General features: G+C 38.6%; 1 protein-coding gene across 19 annotated transcripts in view; it reads right to left on the bottom strand.

The window, feature by feature from the left end:
* Window positions 1-26,551, bottom strand: part of RAD51B (RAD51 paralog B) — a 452,264-nt gene that overhangs the window by 219,349 nt on the left and 206,364 nt on the right. The gene's annotated exons all lie outside the window — the stretch shown is intronic.

The following is a 26,551-nucleotide window of genomic DNA, read 5'->3' on the forward strand; positions in this document are numbered from 1 at the left end:
GTGTCAGTTCAAACAGAGATGGAAGAGTAAATAAGGCAACATAAGTGTCTTGCCATAGCCAAAGCAAAATGAGTGCAGTATATGAATCAATTTGGACTATAATATTAAAAACTAACATATGTATTGACTGCAAAACAGCTAAATTATTCTCATTCTAGCCATTATAGTGTCTGAGCTTTTTTCTCTAGAGAAAAACATCCAATGGAAAAAAGAAAGAAAACAAAGAGGCAGAGTGTTTGAAGCAGCATCCTCATGCTCTCGAGCCATCGTTTCATTGCCTACAACTTCAAACTCACCAACTTCAAGAACGGGCAAGGAGAAATGAACTAATGTTCACTTACTGAGCAGAACTCTGCAGTGAAATATATATGCAGAAACTTACCCATTCTCTTGTAAAACTGAGTGCTTTCCAAGCCAAACACAGCAACATATCAAACTCAGAACACATCAAACAGTGCTAATATTTATATCAGTGTTGATAATGACTTCAGAATGGAAGAATTCAGCGCCTTTCCATCCTGAATTTGGTGTTGGCTTCAAAACCATATACATAAATTAGGTACAGCAAGGGAAAATACCAAGCTCTGTTTGCTCCCACAACACAGCACTGGTATTTCCATTGGTGTTCTTGAATCTTAGTAATTATTTTCTAAAAGCAATCAGCAAAAAACTATGTTTCTCAATAAATGTGCTCATGTTTTACTGCTTTAAACATTAAGGTTTCTTTCAAATCAGTGTCTCACAGCTCCATCTTTAATCTCATCTATAAGCAGATAAATATTTCAGATTTTATGTACCCTGACTCAAACTTTATTTAGGAAAAAGAATGATGAACATAAAGCAAATCTGACCATATAGTTCCTTTACACTCTCTATAGCACACAAGTCACTGCTTTTATTTGCTATACTTGAGGCTGTAATTCAATACCTGCTTAGCAGCTCCACAGCTGTACTGTTTAGCAGCTTGGGCTAGAAGTGAATCAAACTGTATTCAACAACTCATACCTACAAGTCAGAAAAAACCCAGACTATATATATATATATGCAGAACAATGCAATGAACTCTGTCCCAAGAGTGAATCATTACATTGAGTATCTATCCTAAAAGTCAGCAAAAACTTTGTTACAGCAAGACATTTATAATAATACAGAGTGACTATTAGAGATCTGCTATACCAGTCAGAAGCTTGAAGGGTCTGGGGGGAGAGTTAGGTTTGGTTTGTTCTTTCTGTTTTGGTTTTTTTTTTGAGGGTTTTTTGTTGTTGTTGTTTTGGTGGTTTTTTGTTTGTTTGTTTGTTTTTAAATTAAGTGTGTAACTGTAATGCAGGCACTTGCCCTACATTGCTGCTGTTTCTGGATTTCTCTTTTAAAGTTACAGATACAAAACTATCCTGGAAAACCTAAAGTTCTTTCGAAACATCAAAGTTCTTTTGAAAAGTAGTTTCATCCAAATAGAATCATACCAAATAAAGCCATAAAATCAGAGACTGCTCTAAGTACACTGCAATGAGCCCTTAGATTAACTGAGTTTGCAATGAATTTTAAACACAAATAAATTCTGTGTAACTTCTGGATTTTCTGGCAACCACATCGCAAAGTCTTGCCTATTACCCATAAGGGAGTTCTGCCACATTAATGGAATTAACGTGCTGCTTTTATTTTGCTAGCATGAGTTTTAAAATTATGTTAAAGGTTCTTGTATCTCAGTTCTGCTTTCCATGTTAAAACTGCTGTAGATACACCAGCAGCAATGGCTCACTGTGGAGGACAAGCACGATTTCAGCGTTGGCTCAGAAGAATGAATTGCTTGGGATATACAAGTTCTCCATTTCAGCAACCACCAAAATAAGTAACACTGAAAGAAATATTTATCAACTCAGCTATAACTATTTCCCTTTCCTACTGGACTGTGCTGGACTACAGACAGAATGTTAATGACTTTTCATTCTTTTTATATGCCTAATTTAATTGATTAAAATCACATCAAGTATACCTGCTCCAGTACAGTAAGAAAATCTGTTGCATGTGTTAACCTTCCCAGCAGAACAGTACATCCCACTCTCTCTGCAAAATAAAGATCTATATTTCTTTCAAAAATTATGATTTAGATTCTTCTTACGTAGCTGATTCCTCAAGGTAAAGAAACTGCAGTCTCAAGGGTTCTGAAGCATGACTCTGAATTTCCTGACATTTGTAGTAGTAGTATCTTTCTTTCTTTTTTGCCCCCCCTTCTGCATTTCTCCCACTCCCACCCAGGACAAGTCTACTTTTTCTTAGCTTCTTGAGATTCCACAACAAAGTAACACTTCTCAGCATCTACTTTGTGCTCTCTGCTTTGTCCAAATAAACTTCTAATAAACTTCACTAATGTCTTCACTATTATGCAACAGCAGAAGTTCTCTATGACACGGAAAGTAATAATGTGGTGGATGTTGCCCTTAAATGATTTTATCAGTGATGCAGTTTCCTAGTACAAAACTGCTTCAAACATCTGGGGGGCAAGAGGGGGAGGGTGGGGTGCAAGGGGAGATAAACTGCCTGAGGTAAGCACCAAACCTTGCCTCATCTCCCGAGGGCGATGAATCACACACCCTGCTCAGAACAAACACGTCCTCATCGAAGGGGACTGCTGGATGGATTACATGGAAAACACCCTAATGGGAGGATTTTGTTTGTCTGTAGATGCCACTCCAGCGCATAAAGAGAAAAGAGAAATTCAGTTGCTGTCCCAATATATCTTAGGCCATCTCACTAAAAGCAGGTTCATTTTCCCCCCTTTGTAATCCAGTTTTGAAAGTATTCAGATTACCATTTAACTTTGCACTGTGAGCATCTCACTGCTCTCCAAGGTATAGCTAATAGCCAGTTACTACCTAGAAATTAGTATTTTGCACTATAATTCTCCTACTTCACTTTTGGATGACTTAAGGAAGAAGATCTGCCAGTGGAAAGGGAAGGGAGGAGGGAGAACAAAAATTAGAGTGGAGAGCCAAGACTGAAACAGAGTCAGTGGCAGGAAATGGAGCAGGGTGGGGATGGCTGAGCCTGTGACAGCAGGGAATGGTTAACTGTCTGGAGCTGGGAAAGCATCATGAGAAGAAGACAGGGCAGCATAAAGCAATGAGCATACTGCGCTCCAGGTCATGGAGAAAGACTTTCTAGTGCTATTAAAACAGTGAATTTTAAATATGTGACAATTAGACTCAGATTGAATAACAATATTACAAAAAATGAACCAAGTAATGATCTACAAGGCATCACAGCTCTTACCTCTCATCTGCTCAAGGTCCAGAGGTCTCTCAGGTGAGACTGCATAACTTATAGACAGCTCTAAGCAAGTCTAATGGTTTCCTTATGCTAGCAAGTCAACTGAAAAGCACAATAGGTAAAGACTCCACAAGACTCTCTTTCAAGGCTCCTTGAACCTTCATAGAGCAAAGGCATGTTTATGTACTGCGCCTGTACTCCACAAAACACATGAATTTTTAAAAGGTTTCTGATAGTTTTTTATTACACTGTGTTGATCATATTCTGTAAAATTAAAAAAAAAAACTGTGGAGGTTTTTGTAGTCTTCCTTTATCAGCTCTGAATTCTTTAGGAGGATATTTTCATACTTTAACAGGGCTGCAGAGATAGACTGGAAACATTGTCACTAAATACCTCTTCATATTCTCAGAAATACCTCTTCACATTCACAGGAGATTCTCAAATGTCAAGACTTTTCCCCACTTCACCTTAAAAGCAAACAATAACCTATCTTCTCATACAAAATGCACAAGACGTTCTGGGGTTTTGCATTGAAAAATAGATAGTATAGCCACAGCAATTTGAAATGCCTATTAGCTGAGCTCTCTAAGTCCAGCTAGTAATGAATTTAAAATAATTGTGGTTTCTTGACCTTTTTTTCCACTTCTCTTTACTCTTTACTTCTCTTTACCTCTTTATATGAAGAGATATGTGCTTCATGTTCACAAGGAGTTTAATTAATTCACAGTTTAATTAATTTCAAAAGTAGTGAAATAACTAGATCCTTGCCATGGCAGCATCAATTAATGAAGCTACTGTATTTCCATCATATGAAATAAAGTGCATTTGGTCTTCTTCTGCTCAGGCAAGCAAAAAGGTTAAGTGATATATTCCAAAAGACAATACCTGTTGCAAGAAGTTATGCAACAGCATTTAAGCAGAAGAAAGGGACATATTTGCAGATATCATGGTGAAATTACCTAAGTTACAACTCGATTACTGTAGCATTTTCCTTGTGACTCTAGGGAAGATGAAAATATGAATGTTTGAAGAACTCAGAAAAATATTATTTGCCTTAGAGATACCACCACCTTTCCTCCAGATCAAACATTCAACTGTTGCACATTGCCACGCTCCCGCGCTCCCGCCCCAAATCCCTTTTCTCTCAGCCCCGGCTAGCTCTTGTGGGGCGAGGGCGGGCGATGGAGGCACCCTCCGCCGCTCCCAGCTGGGGTTTGGAGAGTGCCTTTGTGGGTTCCGGGCAGCGCTAGCAAGCCTCGCGGTGGTAAATGAAGAGCGGATCCTGCTGGGGGCTAAGTCCGAGTTTATTGTAGCCCAACGGGGCCAAATGTCCTAGAACGATGCCAGCCAACAGGAACAAGCACAAGGTGCTTGCACTGGCTTATAAACTGTAAGGGAGGGGTATCCAACGACTAATGGGGATAGGGATAGGGGGTGGCTCCGGGATGGGGGGATATGGTGGGGTCCAATGGGGGAAAGATATGGGGGGAGCCCCAGGTCCTCGCCCAATCACCCGGTGCCCTGAGTAGAAGCTTCTGGATGGATGGGAAGGGGCACCGAGTGATAGACAAGGCACCCGGGGGGGGTAAAATGCCTCTTTCAGGGTGATGGATAGATATTGGGAAGGCGGGAAGGGAGGACAAGGCGGGAAAACTGGGGATAAACCAAGTTGCACACGGGGGTACAAAGGAATAAACCAATACATAATACAGGGATAATAAAACATACAAATAACGCAACTCCACAGCACATCATCTACCAAAAGTGAAGAAATAAAAACACATTTATGCTTAATGCTGCATGCTAATTTCATGTATCCATCAGTGTTCTGTACCTGTCTGAGAGTAACTAATGATGGACGCTCATTTTTATGAGACAGCAGGAAGACACACTTTTTCCAAAGACTGTCCATTTCTTCTCTTACAATGAAGTTTAACCTGTACTTTTCCCTAGAATTCCCAGTACCTCAGACACCAAACTGTGTATTACTATGATGTGTCTGCCAGTTGCCAAAGCAATGTATTGGCCACTAAAATCAACTAAACAGTGTTCTGAAGGTAATTTAACACGTCCTTTATCTCATGTATTTGAAAGTTCAAAAAAAGTGGTTCATTTTCATCTGGATAGTGATAGAAAATGGGTTTGCATACTAACCCTTCAGCTGTCCAGCTTATAATTGCCAGGTAATCTCTAAAAGTCCAGTTGCCTTGCCTGGAATAATCTGATTCAGTGTTTCTTTGTCTCACATTTTTGGGAAATTGATCTCAAACTTTGCTCAAAATTGTTCGGAGTCAGACTCAGTGAAAGTATAAAATGTAGTATAAGATACTTGATCTGTGGAGAAAAGCATGCAGTGTATAGCTGAAATCTGAGTCTGTCAGTTTTGCATAACTCTTTCTTGGTGCACTTTGATGTCTTTCCCAGGCTGTGCTATGTTAAACAGGTAACCTGAGTAAGCTAAGGAAAGAGAGACCAGGTCTCAAGGTTAAGCAGAAGGTTCACACTAGGACCTTTACAACATCCAGGAATGCTGGGGGGAAACATGAGGCTGAATGATGTTAAGTAGTCAAGAACTGCAACAACCAAACAGACAAGTGAAAAGATGGACTTTTTTCCCCTGGCTGAAGTAACACTGTACATGAAACAAAAAAAAACTTATCAGACCTGGACTACTGAAGCAATTTCCTAAAATAAGCCTGTGCTGAATTTGAACAGGGCCTCACAGAGAGTCCTTTGAATCAACTGTAGCAAGAAGCTGTCCAGGTCAAGCAAGGGGATAGAGAGGAGGAAAAATTTCATGACCAGCATGAACCTACCTTCCTAGTCCAAGAATACAAGGCTTACACAAGGGAGAACCACTAGGGCACAACCTTTTTGCTGCACAAAAGACAGCTAAAAAATTCCTATTTAATGTAGCAGGAAATTTCTCCAGACTGAGAAGTGTGATTTTAAAGGATCAGGCAAACGACATGATAAAAATGGTATCTCAGACTAGAAGGACCACTGCTCCAAACTCCTGCAACCTTAACATTTCATCATATTGTTTGTTCCCTTTTCTTTTCTACTCGTTATAGCAGGATAATACAGAAGAAAAAAGTCTCAAATTTTCCCTCTGCTTGCAGATTCTGTGATGGGACAGTCCATTGCTTTGCCAGGGTGGTTGTTATCACAGAACTCTTGTGACATGCTCACTCAGCAGCCATGCCCAAGCACAGCAACAGGCAGAGCTTGTGTTCAGCATAGGGGAGCTAAAGACAGCTGCCCCCTCCTTTCCTTGCTTTCTGAGTTTGGTCTTTCTGACAACTGATGTTGACCAGATGGGCCCGCGATTTTAAAAGCTGTGTGAAAAGAAGAAGGGATGTCTCCTGATGTGTTTGCACTGAACAGAAAATCCACCTCAGGATGTAACATGCCAAGAGTTGTCCATTTGAAAAACAAAACAAAACTGGTTGTTTTATATCAGTGGAAGCTGCAGCGTAGTTCACACTGGAACTGTGCGCACACACAAACACACAACAGGCCTCACAGTGCAAACCAAGGGGCTTATTAGAGATGAAAGAAGGCCTCACATCATCCCTTGTAAGGGACCATTGTCTCCCTTTCTGCTACAGTGGTCTGTGAAGCTGTGGGAAACAAATGACCTCCGAGCCACAGCGCTGTGTGCAACTGCAAAAGAAAAGGAAGGGGGACCAGGAGGGGGTTCCATGGGAGGGCCAGCATCCTCACTCTCCAGTCTTCCAGCAACATCCTCACCATGCCATCCCAGTGCACAGCATGGAGGTGTTTCACATGCCTCCACACAGCTCCTGCTGCAGCCCAGTCAGCAATAAGATGAAATCTCAGCAGAGAGAGCAAGACACCCTTCCCCATCAGCACAAGGGGTTTTCCATCTGGCTGCCTGGCTGGTTACTCAAGCTTAATGGTTGAAGGCATGCTTGAGACCTTCTGCTTTGCATTTGCTCTTTTTCATACCATTAATAAGGAATGAAAAAATCCTGCTCCACTTGGTAAAAGGGTAGGCAGGAACAAACAAAAGAGAAACAAACAAGTAAATGGAGCACTGGGGAAAAGGGACAGAAAATATTTGTGTAGAAGACAAGCATCTATAGCCAATGCTTATCCCATGTCCTTTACTGAGATTTTGGTTATGAGAGATCCTGGGAGATGCAAAAGTGAGTTATACAGTACTCAAGTACATGCACTCCCCATACTGCTCTGAATACAAAACACACTCATTTATTCTTTCTGGTCTCTTCTTTTTTTGCTTGCTCCTCATAACCTTCCTTCCAGTCATTTGATCAATCTTTAGTCTTTTACACCTAAACAGAACACCATCCTCTCTCATATTCAACACTGTTCTAAAGAACAAGACTAAATTTTACCCAGATGTGAAATCCAGCACCTTTGGGTAGTCCATTGGTCCAGGAATCTAAATTTGTCCTAACTCAGTTTTCCACTCACCATCTGATTCAAGCTTTCTGCCTTGATATTTGGATATCAAGGCATTACGGGAGTAATCATTGCTCTGCAGAGTCAAAAGTCAGACCAGGCTGCCAGAGCCAGAGAATGCTCCTGGCTGCACCACAGAGGAAACCATCTCTTGAAGAGAGAATAGCATGGATATAACTCTTTTCAGCACTATAAACAACATTCAACTTAGCTTTCACTGAATTTCTTCAAAACCTCCAACCACAACTCCAAAAAGTTCATGCAGTAAATCACCTTTGAAATAACCATCTTCTTTACAGGCTGAAGAAGAAAAGAGTATTATTACTAACCTTATTTCTGTATTTAAAGATTTACAAGATGCTCAGACACTTGGGTAGTGCATGGAGAAAACTGCATATACAAGGGGTTTCTGTCACAGACAACTCTAAAATACATGAGATTTGTAATTAAAAAGTATACAGTTGCTTTACTAACAGCAACACTAACTGTAACATACTTTAAAAAAATGTTGATGTACTTTTCCATTAAAAATTCTCTTTGGCTATCTTGTTTCACACAACTCAAGCTGAAAACAGGCTTTTAAACCCAGCACTACACTGTCTGACTTGCAAAGGCATTCAGGAAATACCCAGGGCTAAACAAAACTGTTCTTAATTATTTTAAATTCATAAAAATAGCTCTGTATAAGGTTCTGAATCCCTTTTTAGTTAATACAAATAGCCCTACAGCTGGAACCTGGATTACAACTCTAGTCACCTCTCTTTCCAATGTCAACAAAATTTTCCGCTTCTGTCACAAGATTTTGACAATTCTTACAACATCAATGAATCAAGTCTTGTGGTCTCTTTAGAAAAGCTGCATTATCCACAGTGCACATAAAAGGATAATCAGCATAAAGACAACTTTGGGGTAGTTATAACCCACAGGTTACACTACAGAGGGAAAAATAGAGATGGGAGAGAAGAGCTGCCCTTATAGCAGGTCAACAGCTAAAGACATTCAAACAAAAAAACCTTGAATTAAAAACAGGGAAATATACCCAGGACAAAGAATCATGTAGCAAGGAAAGTGAAAAGCTGGAAGAGCCCTCAACAGCCCTAGCTCACAATCCATCAGGGGAAAGCAAAATCCTCAAAGCAGCACAGATTTTTACTGACATTTGTTATTCCCCAGAACAGGATTATGCACTGTACAATGTAATTGTATTGAAAAAAACCCACTTTCAAACTTTGCTTAATTCCTTCAGGAAGGTGATGGTAAAGCCATACAGAGGCCAGGTCTCCAGATGCCTAGTCCTGTAATTTCAGAATACTTCTGAAAAGACTTGTGTGCATTTGAAAGCAATATCAATATATAATAAATGCATAAGTGTCACTACATACATGGACTATGTCTGAGAGTTAGGAACCTAACCACAGTACAGAGGTATGAGTTAGCACCTGAGAAATGGGTAGTTAAACCTCTGTAATAAAACTGGGTTTTACATACTGCTTTTTATGTTCCCTATTCTTGGCAAACAACAATTAGACAAGTGGTTTTCACTATCCATTCAGAATTAAAGGAAAAAAAAAATCAAAGAATCAGAAAGTAGTGAACTAGTAAACAGGATTAAACACAATTTATAGTAGGCTCAGATAGGGCATTGTCTAATGCTTTCTATTTATCTTGTTGATGGCCATTTCAATAAGCACCTACACCAAACAAAGTTAATTAAAAGGATTGCACAATCTATGGAATAATATATGCTAAGCACAGTAGCTACACAATAACAAGGGAAAGACAGTGCATAACCTTCAGATTAACTAGTGCCAAAGAACACTAAAACAGATTAAATATAAACATTGAAACCCAGGAGACCACATCCCTGAGTACAGTTATACACTACTTATGTACTCTGCAGGTAGAAAAACATGATCATAAAAATCAACAAAACCAGTCTAAGGAGAATCATTTAAGTGAAGTGAAGCCAGCATAAGGTCCCCAATAACATCTTCTTCTTTCCCCAGCCCAAAGCAAACAAAGTCACTATAAAATGGAAAATAGGCAGCATTGACTGATTCTGTAAGGTTTTTCTTTTCAATTGTATTTTCAAGTCCCCTAAAAATAAACTAAGACACTTCTGGTCTGCTGTAAGAGTGATGGATCAGCATGCATCAAAAATAATCAGGGTAGAGTGAAGGTGAGCTAAATACATACACATTATATTCAGCATTTATTAACATGCATCGCAATTAATTTCCCAAAGAAAATATTCCCAGATAGTTAGTAGGTTGTTTAAAATTCTGTCCTACAGCAGAAGTACCAATCTGGCTCTCATTTTTGTGTTCCAGGAAACAGCTGTTTGTGTTTACAGTTACCAGCAAACAATTCAGCTTTTTAATCAAACAAGAGCTGCTTGGGTGCCTTTGCCCATGGCTATGGGAATCAATTCACTCTGGAAAACAGATCTTTTACAACATTACGAAGAGGCCCTCAGCGGATGCAGGGGATTTGAGAGGCATGCTTTTTGAGGAAACCAGATTTATAGTTTGCAGCATTCTCCATCCTGGGTCAATATACTGAGCTCAGTAACAAACTTCAAACTCAAAATGGCCCAGCAGCCAGTTTTCTTTATTCTTGTCTCTCCAAATTATATTCTGTCTCATGTGCCTACATCCTCTAGCTTCTTTCCCCACTGCATATGCAGAAACATAAAAAATATTAGTTCAACTCTACTATAAAACAAAGCTGGGCAATCCAGAGAGGAAGATGTTGTTTTTCTAGCAATGGACTACATTTTTCCAGTATGAACATATAGAACCATTTCTCCTGTATGAACACTCATATGATGGCACTTGCTTAGAGGTTGAAGAGAACATGTGAGCTCCTCTCCATATTTCACTTCAGCTTTGTAGCAACCTTTCCCTACTGTTGGCCTGCTTGGAGCTATTCCTCACAAACTACAAGGCATGTACATATGAAATACATGCAATTGTTAGTTTGTCACAAAACAGGACCAGTTCCTCATTTCTCAAGAAGTGAGTTAAACACCAATACATCAATGGTGTGCCTCATAAGGAGTCGAAATGTATACTGGCCAAGATTTCTGTTTCTTGCACTGCTGTGTACATCAGCCTTTGAAGGAGAAGAAGGTGAGTTTAAATGCTGCAGCTCTAGACTTGGAAAGGCAAAAAAGTGTACCTTAGTGAGAAGCAGCTACCAAGCAGTTCTTCCTCCTGATCATCATCTAGCAGGATGCTCACCTGTTGTATTTTGTAACAGAAACCTCTGAGCCAGTTCAGCTTCTTTCCTTCACAGAAAGAAACACTTCAGGTACACTGTGCAGTCTTTGCCATTCCTGTCCACAAAGCTTCCCTAAGAAATGGCTATGAGAATCGGAATGGTGGAATTCTGCCACCAAGTTTTTTCTTTTCTAGAAAAAAACAGACCTTCAAAGAACTAATACACTAGAAAACCCACTAGAAGTGATACAGCAGCAGGCACTGGAGGCTTTTAGTTAACTTGAAAGGAGCACAGCCTTTTCTCTTGAAGCCACGTAACATGAAGCAGTTTAGTTAATGAAGTTTTCCTCATTCCACCAGGAATTCCAGGTAAAATTTGAAGGCTTGTGTCTTCAGAAAAATTTTAGATAGTCTCACAGGCGCTTCACTAAACAAAACACTAGTGAAGGCCAGAAAGGGAACGTGAACAAACTTGCGCTGGTCTACAGACTGATGGAGGACATCAATGCAACAAACAGAACAAAATTTTTAAAATTGTATGACCATGAGCAGCTGGGTGCCAGTCTCAAAGATTCCCTATGATTGTTGCACTAACAGGAATAGAGGTTCTCCATATTCTGTCACTGCAAGTGGTACTGCAGATATTAAGAACCACTAAAACTTTGTTCTACCACAAGATTACTTGAAGTAGATCACTGCTAAAAGACTCAGCAAGTGGAAACCTGGTGACATTGTGTTTTCATTTGATATGGTATCTGCTTCCTCTGGGATTCCCTAGCCAAGGTACTGCATAATCCTTTTCAATAAAGCAACACTGTTCAGGCAATTCCCAAGACAGCAGCTAAAAGAAAAAATAATAACCCTTAGCAAAAAGTACACAAACAACTATCTACAATATAAAAGAAAATCCACTTAGATGCAAGCTAAACAGGAAACTGAAGTGTCTTGAGTTTAAATGAAGGGAAGTTGCAAATGAGTTCTGGCTCTCTAGAGAATAAAAGCATTTCAACCTGATGGCCACTATCAGCAAAAGATCTTTTTTATTCTATCTCCTCAAAACCTCAAGTCCATGATCCCTATTGAGTAAGCATGAGGGAAGATTAATTCCCTCTTCATTAACTTCTTGGGTCTTTTGCCTTGAACCCAAGTTCAAAATTGCACACAGCACCCTTATACAACAAGCAGTGCCTGGATTTCATAATCTTCGTTATCCTTCCCAGGCAAATGCAGTTTATTACGTGGAGGAAGGCCAAAAGTTAAGTGTGTACGTTTATACAGACATACCACACTATTTGTATTGGATTGATTAAAAACCCAGCAAATTAAAACAATAAAGAATCTAAGAACAGCACATTCTTTATATATTTGTAATTTTGTTTTCTAAATAGACACACTTTCAGGAGTTGAATATGTAATTATTTTCAAAACTTACAAATGAGCAGCAATGAGTAAGACGATTGGATAAAACATTCCAGCTGAACTTTATGTGCAACTTATATTTAATTTTAAATACCTGCCTTGCATGATTTTTTCAAATTGCTCTTTCAGGCAAACATCACATCTGATGTCTATATTTTGTATAACCTAACTCATAAAGGTGCAATATACAACTTACATAATTAAAATAACCTCACTTCTGCTGAAGTGAATACTGCAATTGTTATTGATGTAGAATGAGGAATGCACAGCAATGCTTCCTGATCAGGTCACAGTAAATTCAACTCTCAACTTTACAGTCCAAATTGCCTTCACCTTCAAAAAAAATGAAGAAATCCAAGCAACAAGAAGTAAATTTAATCACATTGTAATTATGAAAGTAAAAGAAATTTACCAAAATAAAATTGATTAATAAAACCCACAGAAACAGTTTCCCCTTGAATGTCAGTTATCCTTTCAAAATTATGAAGATGCAAATTCAAGCATTTTGTTCAGTGCCATTAACCAACATCTACAAACAAGAAACACAAACATAACATAGCTGAGATAATCATAAAGTTAACCCTCCTCTGAATGTTAGTGAAAGGATATGCTCAAAATCAGAAGGATTAAACCACAGAATTAATATGAAGCACAGGTCTTTGGAGGATTTGCAAATATTTTAATGGATAGTTTCTGCCTCATGACACAAAGGCCTAGATAATACCTGCACTGTGCAAATGTTTTTTCCCACTGAGCAGTTGAGGAAAGAGACTTGTGAACACAGTTCCCAACTAGAATTCTCCTTGTTCTGATGGAGACATATGTGACTCCATCCAGTTCTTTATCTCATCAAATGCTTGTGGCTGAGCTGACAGCTAGAGGTGCACCTGACTTGATGGTTCCTGGTCCTCTTCATACACATGCTGCCTGTGAAACCCTGCAGCTGCCCCACTGGAGCCATGCTAACTTTGTGAGCAGCTCCCTCTTTCTCTTGTGGACATTCAGGCATTCAGGTGAAGGTTAGGTCAGAACTCTCCAAAGTGAAAGAGAATCCCACAGCAAACCCAAATGTGTAGTAAAAAAGAGCATTTAGTAAAGAACCAACAGCCGTATCTGTCAGTTAGAAATCAGTTCCCCATTATCAGTGGTTATCACTGACTTAGCACTGATTGGAAATCGGTAGATTTCTTTTTCCTCATCATTCTGACAAAAAAGCTTGTCATGCACATGAAACCCTTCATGTGTATAATCCTCTCCTTCTTCCATACTGTACTTCATCTGCAGAATACAGGACCAGATTTTATATGCTCTACTCACAGGTAATCTTGCCTGATTAGTCAAGAATGAGTCAAGAAACTTCTGACCTCTATTTGGATAAGTTGAAATTGAAGCACCTTAAAACCAATGCAAACTCATCAAACTTCCATAATTATTCAAGTACTGATTATTCATAATAAGCTAAAACTGTTAGTCAGAGAGAGAAGGAGAAACAGGTAAAGATCAACAATGAATGCACTGATTTTTGGCTCCCAGACATAAAATTCATTAAGCTATGGTCTGAAGTGATGAAAAAATGGTAATTCATAGTTAAAATAAGCCAATGTTATGCTGTTACATGATCGTTATCTTGCCCAAGCATAGAAAAAAGAAAAACTCCAGCTTAGTGATGTGCCTCCAGCTTTCAGTGCTATCTGTGGCTACTTCTCAAGAACACTGTACAACTTGTCCTCTGTTTAGGGCTGTTCTTGAAGCTGTAATTATGCAAAATAACTTGATGCTAGGTCTAGAATTACAAAACCCACAACCCATGTTTTCTCCAAGGCTGTCCAGCAAGAGCTCCTAACCTAGAAACCTAAACCTACATTGGCTATCATCACACTTGAACTTTAAAAACAGCCTCCATTAAGTGACGTCAGAGGCACATCTGCACACAATTGATCATCAGCACAGCATTGATATTGGCTACATTATAAAATTGTGCCAGTGCTGGCTCCAACATGGAACTGCCTGTAGTTCCTTATTCTGGTAATATCAGCATGCAATTTGTTGGACAGATTCTGTAATCCACAGATGAAGGCAGTTGTAGGTTTTGATTTTATCCAGCATTAACAGCCCCTAATAGCCTAGCTCAGCATAGACATAACAAATGGAAATGGCTTTAAATTATCCTTCCCTTGAGATGTAATTTCGTAAGAGAACAAACTCTATATGCACAAAGAGAGATTTCCAATGTAAACATGTGGTGGAAGCTAAAAGCTTCAGTTAGATTTAGGGCAAAGCAAGGGATTAAATTTCAAAGACACCCATTTCTTTCCAGTTCACAATATATATATTCTTTTCTGCTGATTTTTCTGTCCTTTGTGCTCAGAAGATCATGTCCATTAGAGAAATCACCTTTTAACTTTTTGAGACCTTACTGAGCTTTGTCTCATTTCCCCCCTCACATGACAACTCTGGCTGGAATAGATAATCTAGAGTTGTTATAATAAATAAATCCTAAGCAAAACCACAATCATTACCAGCATTTGTCTGTGACTACTTTAAATTATCCGTTATGTTTTCAGAAGATGGACTCTAGAATTTTAACAAACTTATTAGGTAGATTTAAGTTCTTAAACAGTGAGGAAAAAAAAGAAGAGATGTGTAATAACTCCAGTATCAAAGATTCTTCTGGTTTTTTTTTCTTTCTCAGGATTAACATAATATAAGGTCTGATTTTGTATTTGATAAAATGCCAAGCAGAGTCAGAAAGAAAAGTGCAGAGAGAAATCCAATGCTAATGCTAGAAAAAACTGTATTTATGAACATAATATTTTTTTCTCTCTGACTTCTTAGTCCTCTGACAAAAATACCTATGAAGACATTATATGCTAACCATTACTGTTTGAAGATTTGACTGCATCACCTCTCATAAAAACACAAAACCAGATTTACATGCAACAGGAAACTTCCAGTCATTTTGAACTGGTATTGACTTATTTCAAAACTGAAGTTTAGATCCCTAAAGGTTAGTCACTTTTGTTGATTTGCCTTTTCTTCAAAGATACTGTTTTTAAACATTGCTAACATTCAGTGCTGAAACAGCACCCTAAAAGAATGCACTCATAAGGTGGTTTTTGTATTGGACACACTGAATCTGTTACAACCACAGAGAACACAATTCCTTAACATCATGTGAGATCTATGGTTTCAGACAATTGTGTTTAAATAGAAAAAATCCATATTTAAATAGTCCCTGCAAGAAACAAATCTAAGGATATGAAATTAAACAAAAAGCAGGGAGGGAATAAAGGATGAAAATGGTAAATCTGGGCAGAACAAAGGGGTGTTTATACAAGCCAGCATTTGTATGCAAGCTTTACACAGTGCAAAGTGGCAGCAGGGTTTTTATTATCAATGTTTACAATCCAAGAGAGCAAAAGAGCCCCCTGCATGTACAATGGACTAATTTCGTTAGTGACAAAGGTTTGTATGAGATGCAGCTTTTTTCATCTCTTACTTGAACAGTTTTGTGCTGATGTAATTCTAGCTTTGTCATTAGTCCCGATACTGCACAGTGTAGTAAAACCAGACCTAATCATAGCAGAATGTTCCTTTAGATGGTTTATTTTGACTGGCCTATCATTTAATATTATTTCTTTTTTAAAGAAAAGGCTTCATGCAATAAGGGAAATGATCCGCTCTCCTTGTATTCCTTAGGGCACACAAGTCACTCCTCCAGCAACATTTACCACATATAATTTACCACCAGCCACAACCTTGATCTTTTACTGTGTTGTCTTCTAGGAGGACACTGTTCCTGACATTTAATCCATAAAATCAAATTTCAAAGTTATAATGTTTTTTGAGAACCAGGGCCTAGGAAGTTTTTTTATGATATCAATAGAAAGTTATATGTTTTTAATGCCAGAATCGCAAGTATCACAAGAGGCAAGATGTGAAGTGTATGATGTATTCAGCTAAAGAATTGATAATGTCTGAAATTTCCTAATTGACAACACCTACATATGCAAATTTTTTTACACATATTCTCTCAGAATTATGACTAGTGTCACAATCTTCAAATTCTATCTTGGACAAATGCACCTGAATCTACTTGTGCTTAGCTTTTGGCTCTAAAGACCATTTTGGGGTTTTTTGTGGTTTAGTTGGGTGTTTTGTTGTTGTTGTTTTAAATCACTGAGTGGTTGACCACAGACTGGTCTGCAATATCCCAAAGTAAAGTATTTCACGATTAGATGGGAAAAGATTTGATAATCATAACAACTAAAAAAAAAAAAACAAAACAACAAAAAACCAAACAAAAAAAAACCATAAAAGGAATTAATCCTAATTGCCCCAAAAGATCAATTAGAAAAGACTTCTTTTGCAGACTTCTGTGTGGTTATCAATTAATCTATCTAAATGTATATACACATGCACAGGCACATAGACTTCTCTCTGTTCTACTATATACTAAACCAGCTTTGTGTGTGTTTAGGAGAGGTTGGTGGAATGTGAAAGTCACAGCTGGTTCAGACACTCATCTCCTGAAGAATATGCATTCTGAAAGGAAACTACACATTAGAATTTGATACTCCTGTCTTTTGAAGAAGCCTAGCTTAAGCAAGTATGGAAATGAGATTTAAAATATTTTTAGATCAGCCGAAGCAGCAAAATAAAAGGGCTTTACAAATGTAAGCTCAGAGTTTCCTTTAATTTTACAGAATAATTTCCCTATTTTTTCTTTCACTCTTCAACAGCCCCAGAACAACAAAAAATAATCATATTTGGAATAACTATCTTTACTAAGCATTTTCTCTGAAAGTATATTAATATATCATTCGGTGTTGCACAGCTTTATCCTCTGCAACTTCACCTCCTTGACTTCCTGAAAAGATCCCTCAGGACAACGATGATTATTAACTTCTATATGGAATTGTTTACAGCAGGATCAAGCATAAACAAAGGTGAAATAATAATAATAATAGAATTGGACAGCACTTGCATTACAGTCTGTAACCCAGTCAAGCTAGTAATCAAACATTTTAAACTACCCTTACAGACATGGAGGAGACCACTGCATGCACTGGGAAATAATTCAGCAATTTCAGTAACAATTGTGAAGATGAGTGTGGAGTGCAGCAACCAAATAGAACAGAAAGAATCATTATCCTTTAAGTTGGAAGTCAAAAGGACTTGGTTTCAAAGTTGAAACCATGACTTCACCATGAGATACTCAGGAAAGAGTTTTTTCTGAGGAAGTGAAGTTACACAAAAGTTCTGACAGATAACAGAAAGCCAATTGAAAAATGAGATGTTAATTCACAGTAAGACACAAGCAACAGCCTCTGTTTGCTGATTCTCCTGCTTTCTTGCCAGATGTAGCAAGAACATGACATTTGCAAGACAGATAACGTCTTTCTGAATGCACAAAATCACAAAGCAAGGTCACTTTTAATCTAAATCCCATTTCCAAACATAGCAGGGCTTGGGTATGTTGAGTGTCCTCATCCTAACTTGACATAATATGGGAGAACACACAGATTTCTGTTAGATACCTCCAAATTCCATCAAATGTCTTCATGCAGAAACCAGCCTAACATTCTACTTCCATACAACCAGAACCAAGTCCTAAGTAGAGACTTCAAAGAATAGGCCAATGTGTTCTTTCACTAGAAGGCCTTCACCTAGACCTAATGCTCTCAGCCTTAAGCTGGGAACCTACTGTTCTTTGAGTACATACTGCTCAAGTTGCTTCCACTTCTTTACCAGTTTACAGTGTAGTTACTCTGTAACCCACTGAGAGAACTTGGCCTACATAGGCATTTTTGTAAACCACCATTCCTGGCATCAACATATTTCTAAACTATCCTCTGCCCATAACATAGTAAAGTAATGGATATTACTTTACTATGTTAAAAACTAATCTTTTTTTTTTTTTTTTTTTTTTTCCCTGAATATCAACTTCCAGGCTGCCAGCCCAGTCCTGGTGTTTCTAGGCTGTCAGCTGACCATAGTAGGGCACTGGAGACTCACACATCGGTAAATATTTCAAGAGCCAAGGCTACAACAGCTGTTTTCATCATCACTGCTTTTATTGTCAAGATATTTACAGTGACAACAATTTCTGCAAAGAAAAAAAAATCTTGAGTCTTCTATAGGGAAACCCAGACTATGCATTCTTTGTCCTCCTGTAACTGATCAGGTTCTTGAGACTGATGAGGGATACTAGGCCATGCTTGCTATTCATAAAATATCTCCTGACATATTTTAACAGAGTTCTGTGATATGTAATGTGATAGAAAAGAATGAAATATCACTTTATATATGTAGCTAATCTCATCAGGACCCTTTTCTGCACTGGATCATCACTTTTCACAGCAATAATCTACATCAGTCTATAGAAAAAACTATACAGAACCAGACAGCAAAGGTAAACTAATTTTTCTCTGTGAAAGTCATTGATGGCCTCAGTACAAGTTATAAATCCCACTTGGTTAGAGGCAGGTATTATTTTGGACATATTTTTAATGCATATAGACCACAAATGAACAACTTTTATAATGACAGTGACAGCAATCAACTATTTGAATATTCCCCTTAAAACAGGACAGCAGTCACACCTTACCATACATCTTGCAAATCTGACCTGTGGTTTTTATCTGGGCCCTCTGCATCCAGCACACTGGCAAACATACAGAGCTTCCTGAGCTATCCAGTGTCTCAATGAATGATTGTTTGTTTTGCAAATATTACTGGCCACAGCTTAAAGGAGCTTTTCTATGCTTTTGATCTCCACTACAAATGCAAAGGACTGACCAGCATGTGGTCAGGAAAAGCTGCATCCATCAAGAGGCTGTGAAAACTTCTGCCTGGAGAGGCAGTAAAAAAGGAAGGTAAGCTCTTCCACAATAACTGTTTATACAAAAGTTCTACTTTATATGTTCAGAAACTGTAATTTCCACCCATCCATCCCTTCTCAGAAACGCAGAAGTTTCATGAGGGCATGTTTCAAAAGAACATGTGGTTTGTGCACCTCACCAAGCCCACATGTACAATGTAGAAACTAACAGTATACACACATGCTATCAGTGAGAAGGAACAAGTTGCTCCTTAGGCATAACACCTAGAAAATTGAAAGAAGAGTTTTCCATGAAAATATTTTATAAAAACTTCTAGAGTGCTAGTGAAGTGCAGAGATATAAGTATACACTTTACTACATGCCTTAGGATGATTTCAGATCTTCATTTCTTCCACTGATGCATTTATTTGCCAAGTTATGACAAAACTGTTCAGAAACTGAATGATTACACTGCAAAAAAAAAAAAAAAGTTATGCATTATGCCTTCATCTATAAAACATCTATAAACCAAACAGACTGCTTTCAGCTGGTTTTTCATTTTCCAGTCTCATTTTCCCTTCTCCTTTCATGGCTGCATATATAACCAGAAGAGTTTCCTGTGAGCATCTACCCTTACTCTAAACATCAAGAAGATGGGTTGAGGACTCTTTCTATACAGATGTTTCTATACAGATGTGGTCCTAAATATATCAAACGCTTGCATATCAGCTTCACAGGTGAGCTGCTCCAAAGTTGTCACCCATGCTGCTAGGAAGCTGTATTTTTCTAAGGCTGAAGTTTTACCACTTCTTCCAGGCACTGAACACTCATACACATTTGCCCACACAAGCAAGAAGACTGAACTGCGAAATACCAATTCCAAGCATAAGTACCACTGTAGCGTCTCATTTTCACCAGACAGCTAAAGCCTTTTATAGAAAAGACTTCTACAACATGGACTGGTTTTTGTGGTCTCCCACAGTATCTCCATATCCTGCCTAAATTCTGAGAATGAAAGCTGAACACAAATTCCAACAGAATTCTACCAATCCTGGGTACAGAAGCAAACAGCATTCCTCCTTTCTATTTGGAAATCCTGTTAAAGCATATCAGGATCACACCAAGGGGCTCTTGGACAGAGCTGATTAGAAAGACAGCTTCTGCTGAGGAAGTTTCAACTACTTTCCCACCCTGGGATAATCTCTAGATCATGGCTTAAGGCTGTTTCTTATGCTTTATGCACAAACTTGCATTCTTCCCCTGATTTACATTGCCTTTACTTGGCTACAGTAGAACTACACAGAATGATGGCTAATCTTGAAAAAGGAGCTAAAAACCAGACAAGGAGAGAAACTGAATAACCCATTAAATCATGAACATGTCCTATAAAAGTTGTGTGCAAGTATGCTGTGAGTCAAAAAGGGGAAAGCCTTCTGTCCCATTGTCCATCTTGGAAATTTCCTGGGAAACCATCACATTGATGCAATGGATCTGGCACCATTCCACAGAATTAAATTCACATCTGAAAATTAACCTTCAAAATAGTTACTACCTGCTGGTGGTATTTAGAATGAAAGTGTCCCTTCATTCTAGCATCTCAGGATTCTTCTATGCACTATTACTTCAAATGATTTGGGCATTCTGGGGAGCATGGATGCTCATTTTATTAATCAGTTTCAGTCACATGCATTTACAATTGTCTTCATTAAGGATTGAAACTTTCATTTTAGGGCAACAGATTGTATCTTGAAATGAAAACAGTCAAGAGGAGTGTAACACAGGGACCTACTCTGTTCCCCTATGGACCATCAGGTATTTATCTGCAAAGCCCAAGGGCCAAAGGCCAAACTTTAAGAACTCTGTTACATTATTTTTTTGTTTCATTTTGCAACATTTATTGCACAAGCATGAAAGTATAAACAGAATGATGCCTCCTTATCAGTGACCAGTCTCCTCCAAGATTTATCCAGTGGCCAGAAGCAGGTTCCCCAGCATCATCACTGACTGACCCTGGATTATCCTATCAGTAAGCCTTCTGGAAGTCTGGACAGGGAGCAAAAGCCTTTGCTTACAATATACATTCCTTCTTCACTAACAAGGAAATAACTCAAACTAAAATAAGTAGCAAGATTGCTTGCTATAAACACACCCATGCATATATATATATATATATATATATATACATACCCACACCCACGTATCATACACAGGGCCTTAAGCCTAGAACCACAGGGAACCTACTGCTGGAAACTGTTAGTAAGAGATGGTCAGAAAATCAGGTTTATCTGTCAACTTATGGCTGCAACTTCTCCAAGCTTTTAGTGCCCAAGTGCTTAAAGTTCAAGAAACTGTGGTCTATTGACTGTAGACTGTAGTTACTATGAATTGCTGACTCAGTCTTTGGCCATAGAGTGAAATACAGGTATTACTGTTGGGTTATTAGTTTGGCCTAAGTCAAGAAACTGACTGGCTGTAGAAGAAATGTTTCACCTTTAGGTCACTGGTTTGCATCCAGTACAGGTCAGTAGCAGCTGAATGTCATAACCATCAGACAGTTGTTTACAGTCTGATGCAAAATGAATTTGCCAACTTATCAGTTTTACTGCATACTGCAAGATCTACATCATCAAAATGACCTTCACAAGAACTTAGACATTCAGCAAAGGACTAAATGAGAGCCTGAGCTTCCATGCTGAGTGATGGGATGTGGAGTCTCCAAAACAATGCTGAAATACACTGATAAGCCAGTAGAAGAAGCTTGTGTCACCACTGCTTGTGTTCAACAGTCCAAGGACAAGAGGAAAGAGACTACGGTTTGCAGAGTGCTCAGCTTAGTGCCTTACAGTAATACTAAAATCTATTAAAAAGTACAGTCTGCTTTTAGCAAATATTTTCCTAACTACAGGTTTAAGTAGAAGGCACAGCTGTTTCTGTCAATACCCTGAAAGCACCAAAATTCTTTTCATCTAGCCTATATTAGGTACTAGGAAAACGTTAATGTTGACCATGAGGTGTGATTTAAAAGAGTCTCTTTAAACACACCTTGGTTACATCTGGTTAGTTACAGTAAGTTCATCACCGATGTTACACCCAGTTACTTTTTCAGGGAATGTCAACATTTGAGGGCTGTAACTTACTGGCAGTTTAGTGTTATCCTGGGATTAATATGAGAGAAGTGGGCTGTGAGTTACAAGAGGATGTGTACTGCAAGAGATTTAGCAGGCCAGAGTTCTCATTAAGTCAAAATTAGGGATGTCCTAGGTTTGTATGTGTGCTGTTGATCACTACCTGGGGCTTACCAACAAATGTTTTTCCATTAAAGAATTCATTGCTCATTTCAAGAGGAAATCCTATCTGCAGAGTTCATATTTGGGGGCGAAAAACCCCCAGAATTTCTTCAAGTTCTCCTAAATACATTCTAAAATTAGACAGAAGGCTTCAGAAGAGAAAATAGTTTTCTACTCCTGCCTTCAAGCAGCACTATTCCATCTCAAAATTTATTAAGTATTTACTAACCTGAGTTGACAGAAAAGATAATCTTCAAACTATCAGCACATTTAACAGCGTCAAAGTAAGCAGATTTATAAGTAGGGAATTAGCTATTAGGAGAATTAAGATCCTCGTCTTTTGAAGGAGCTCCAGTTAATAGATCCAGTACACATTAGAGGTTCATCAACATGTATAACCTTCTGTATAAATTGATAAATAGGTATAACAAACATAGCACAACAAAGAAGAGCACATAGAGAAAATGACACTAATGAAGAAAAATACAAAACAGACTAAAATGTAGCATCATAAGCTCCAAGAATATTCCAGCTGGAAGGGACCTCAGGTCTCTCATCCTGCCTCTGGGACAGGTATTTCAGACCAGCTTACTCAGGCCTTTACCCATCCAGATTTTGAAAGCCGCTGATGATACAGACAGTACAACTGCTCTGTGCAGTCTGTAGTATTCAGAGTGCAAGGGGAAAGAAAGACAAAGGCAGTCCAGAAAATGCAAAAGGAAACACACAAGAACCTCAATGTGATACTATGACTGCCACAGAAAGGAAAAAAAAAACAAAACAGTAAGGGAAGAAAATACAGTTCTTTTAAAAATAAGAAAACAAGTACAGATAAACATTTTTTAGTACTACAATTTATCCAGAAGCCTAATGTGAAGGGTCTGAGTCTTTAATCTTTGATTTTGCAAAATAAAGCAACAATCCAAAACCAAACAGAAAATCTTTATGCCCTTTAAGCCATCTCAGCATCTCAGCATAGACTCCAGTATCTGAGATACCTCAAATCACCAGCTGCTTTCAAACAGGTAGGTTGCAGCAATCCTGCTGAGCTGTATTTGACACATCTCTGCCAAAACTTTGAGGATAAACAATGAATGACACTATTATGTATGTTGAACTTTGTAGTTCATGAGATACAAAGCTGATTGTAAGCCCTCCAGCTAAACACATCTACTATATGGCTCTTTTAAGATTTCCCATTTCAAGGAACTGGGAAACTGCGGGAAAGCATGGCAGGGCCATTTTTAGGGCTGGTGAATTGAGAGATTTAGATAAACATTTTAAATTTTGTTTCCTGGCCTATTTGTTCTGTTATCACAATTCTGATTGCAGAACCCTTCAAGCCCAGGACAGATTTAATGTTGTTGGAAATGGGGAAGAGGAATAATGCATGCCATCAACTCTGCTGCCACTACACGGTCAGGCCAGATGAAGACAAAAGTGGAAGAACAAAATTATCACCACTTGGTTTATTAACTGATAGTAATGAGACACACAGGACTATTACAGCTCAGACACTGAATGCACAAGGCCCTGGCTGGAAGTTTATACTGATCACAATCATTCTGGGCATCACAGGATTCTATGAGATTAAGTGGTAAAATATGTTTTCCATGCAGACCCTCCTACCTTTATTTACTAATGTGACTTGCTGTCATCAGGTCTTGATGTTTTGATTTAATGTTTGAAAGACCTGTGCATTGTCAACAAGAGTGTAACTGCCTCAATAATCAAATCAATATGGAATTGTGTCCCTGGAGATGGAGAGGAGACTGGAAAGGCAGCAGAGGCAGCCAATGAGACAAATAAGAGGCCTTTGTCTGAGGTTAACTATGAGGGAGCGTATGACATGCAATGTTTTGATGATCGTCACGCTCGCTCCACAACAGACAGCACACTGAAGATAACATTAAAATCTATGCCTGCTCTCTTCTTAACGTTCAGACAATAATACCAGAGGTAGCAAGATTATTTTAGCATTCAAAGTAAGTAATCAGGTGATGACAGGAAGCCACATCTGAGCATCTGAACTAAGAAAACCCCACAGAGCTTCAAGTGCCCATGACGCAGTCTTTTCCAATTGAGTGTAAATAGGACATGTCACCTCACCCAACGCCCCAGACCACAATATTTTGAAAGTAGCAAAGGAGGAAACCACACTGCAAAGAGGAAGCAACAAAAGCAGTTTTAAACAGCTTGCAGGCTTAAACCAACTCTATCATAACCAGAAACAGCTATTAAATTCTGAAGTAATAACACATATTAGCAATTAAACTGCTGGAACTGGACAGCAATTTCTCAAACATTTTCAATGGTACCATTGAGTATGGGAACTGTTCATGACTATATGCAAGGCAACCACTGGCAAGGTATTGTTTATCAGAGCGATTTGAATATGGCACACCACTACCACAGGTACCTGTGCAAAATGCAAGGCAAACACCGCATAATTTCATATGGAACTAAGAAGCAGGGACAACCAGGAAACAGTTTTATTTTTGTTTTATTCTTCTATTGGTTTAGCAAAAGTAAAACCTTGCAAAACAACATATTTTTAGTTTGAAGGATGCAAGAATGGTGAAAGAGAAAACAAGGAAACATCCAGACAATAACCTAGATGTTGCTTTGTGTAACATGTCTCTAGCTATGATCAAGAACCTCTGCCTTGTCTCCTTTTTGGGTTCAAGATTTTTATTTTACCAGCAAAAACACATTTCCACAGAACATGCTACTTCTGATAAAACACATTTTTGTTTTCATTCATATCACACTTGTCAAAAAAATTTTCAGCACAATCAAATACTTTATCATGTTGAGATCTGCTGAAAATCCACTGTTTTACAGACACAGAAAGTTGCAATCATTACTTATTTGTTCAAAATGCTTTTGACTCAAAATTGCATTATACCAAGATGCATGTGACCTTCTACCACTTTAGAAAGCCCCACCAAATCCCAGGCTCAAGCAATAATAAAGTCAAAGTTGCCCTATATTGCATGGGCACATATTACATACTAATGAACTTGCTTTCAATTACTATTCAGCCTACAGGACACAAATACCTTGTTAGAACAAAGGATGGAAAACAAAGTATCCCTAAGGAAAACCCACAGCTCATTAAAAGAAGTTTTCCAAGTCCTTTGCACTGTCATTATGGCACTAAGGTTGATATAACCTCCTCTCACCCATAGGGTCTTCTCATCCAGGCACTTAATTTTAACAGAAGGCAGGTTCATCTCAGGATATATCTACACTGTGTGCGGCAAATGCTAGAAAGATTATGGTGTGCTGACCTCTCTGCCTCTGTGACTCATCTGCTGCTGGAACCCTCTGGATCCCAACAGCTCATTTCACACTAGCTCACATGACCATCACAGCTCTGACTAACAAGCAGATGCACCCTCAGGAAAAGCAGAACTGGGCAGTTTTGGATGGCAAGACAAGACAAGGACTTGGCCTGTTGATCCCGTGCTGTTCAAGGTTACCTTGTACTAACCTGGAGGAAAATAATGACACCAGTCTTTGCTCATTTGCATGATTCTGGTGCACAGTTGAAAGAACAAACTAAAGGGTTCCATGAGGTTTTTGGCATTTTTAGCTGAACCCACTGCAAACTTTTCCTCTTGAGATTCAGATTCTGTCACTGACAGGCACTCTATTAGCTTGAAGGCACTCAAGTTTGTCCTAAACTTCATTCCTACCAAACATTAACGAGAAAAGATCTACAGACTTCTAAAGCTCAAAAACCCCCTGCAGGCCAATCTTCTCAGTCACTCGTCCTTCAGTGGGTACCAGTTTTCAGCGGGTGGCATAACTCTCAAACATTCTCAAACATGACAGGCCTTATTTCAAAAGAAAAATAAAAACAACATTATCAGTTTGAAGTTAAAACAGAGGGAGCAGCAAAGGAAAAGTGAGTTGGATGGTATTTATGAAAGATCATTCAGCAGCAGATGTTGATGATGCCCGAACCCAGGAATCTGGTATTTGAGGCAATTGCTTACTGCCACTGAGATGTGACTGTAGGCCAAAGGGAGATAAAACGTCATATTTCATAGCATAAACAACAGTAGTTGAAAGACA

Source organism: Lonchura striata, chromosome 5 (genome assembly GCF_050655825.1).
Source record: "Lonchura striata isolate lonStrDom1 chromosome 5, ASM5065582v1, whole genome shotgun sequence".
Lineage (NCBI taxonomy): Eukaryota > Metazoa > Chordata > Aves > Passeriformes > Estrildidae > Lonchura > Lonchura striata.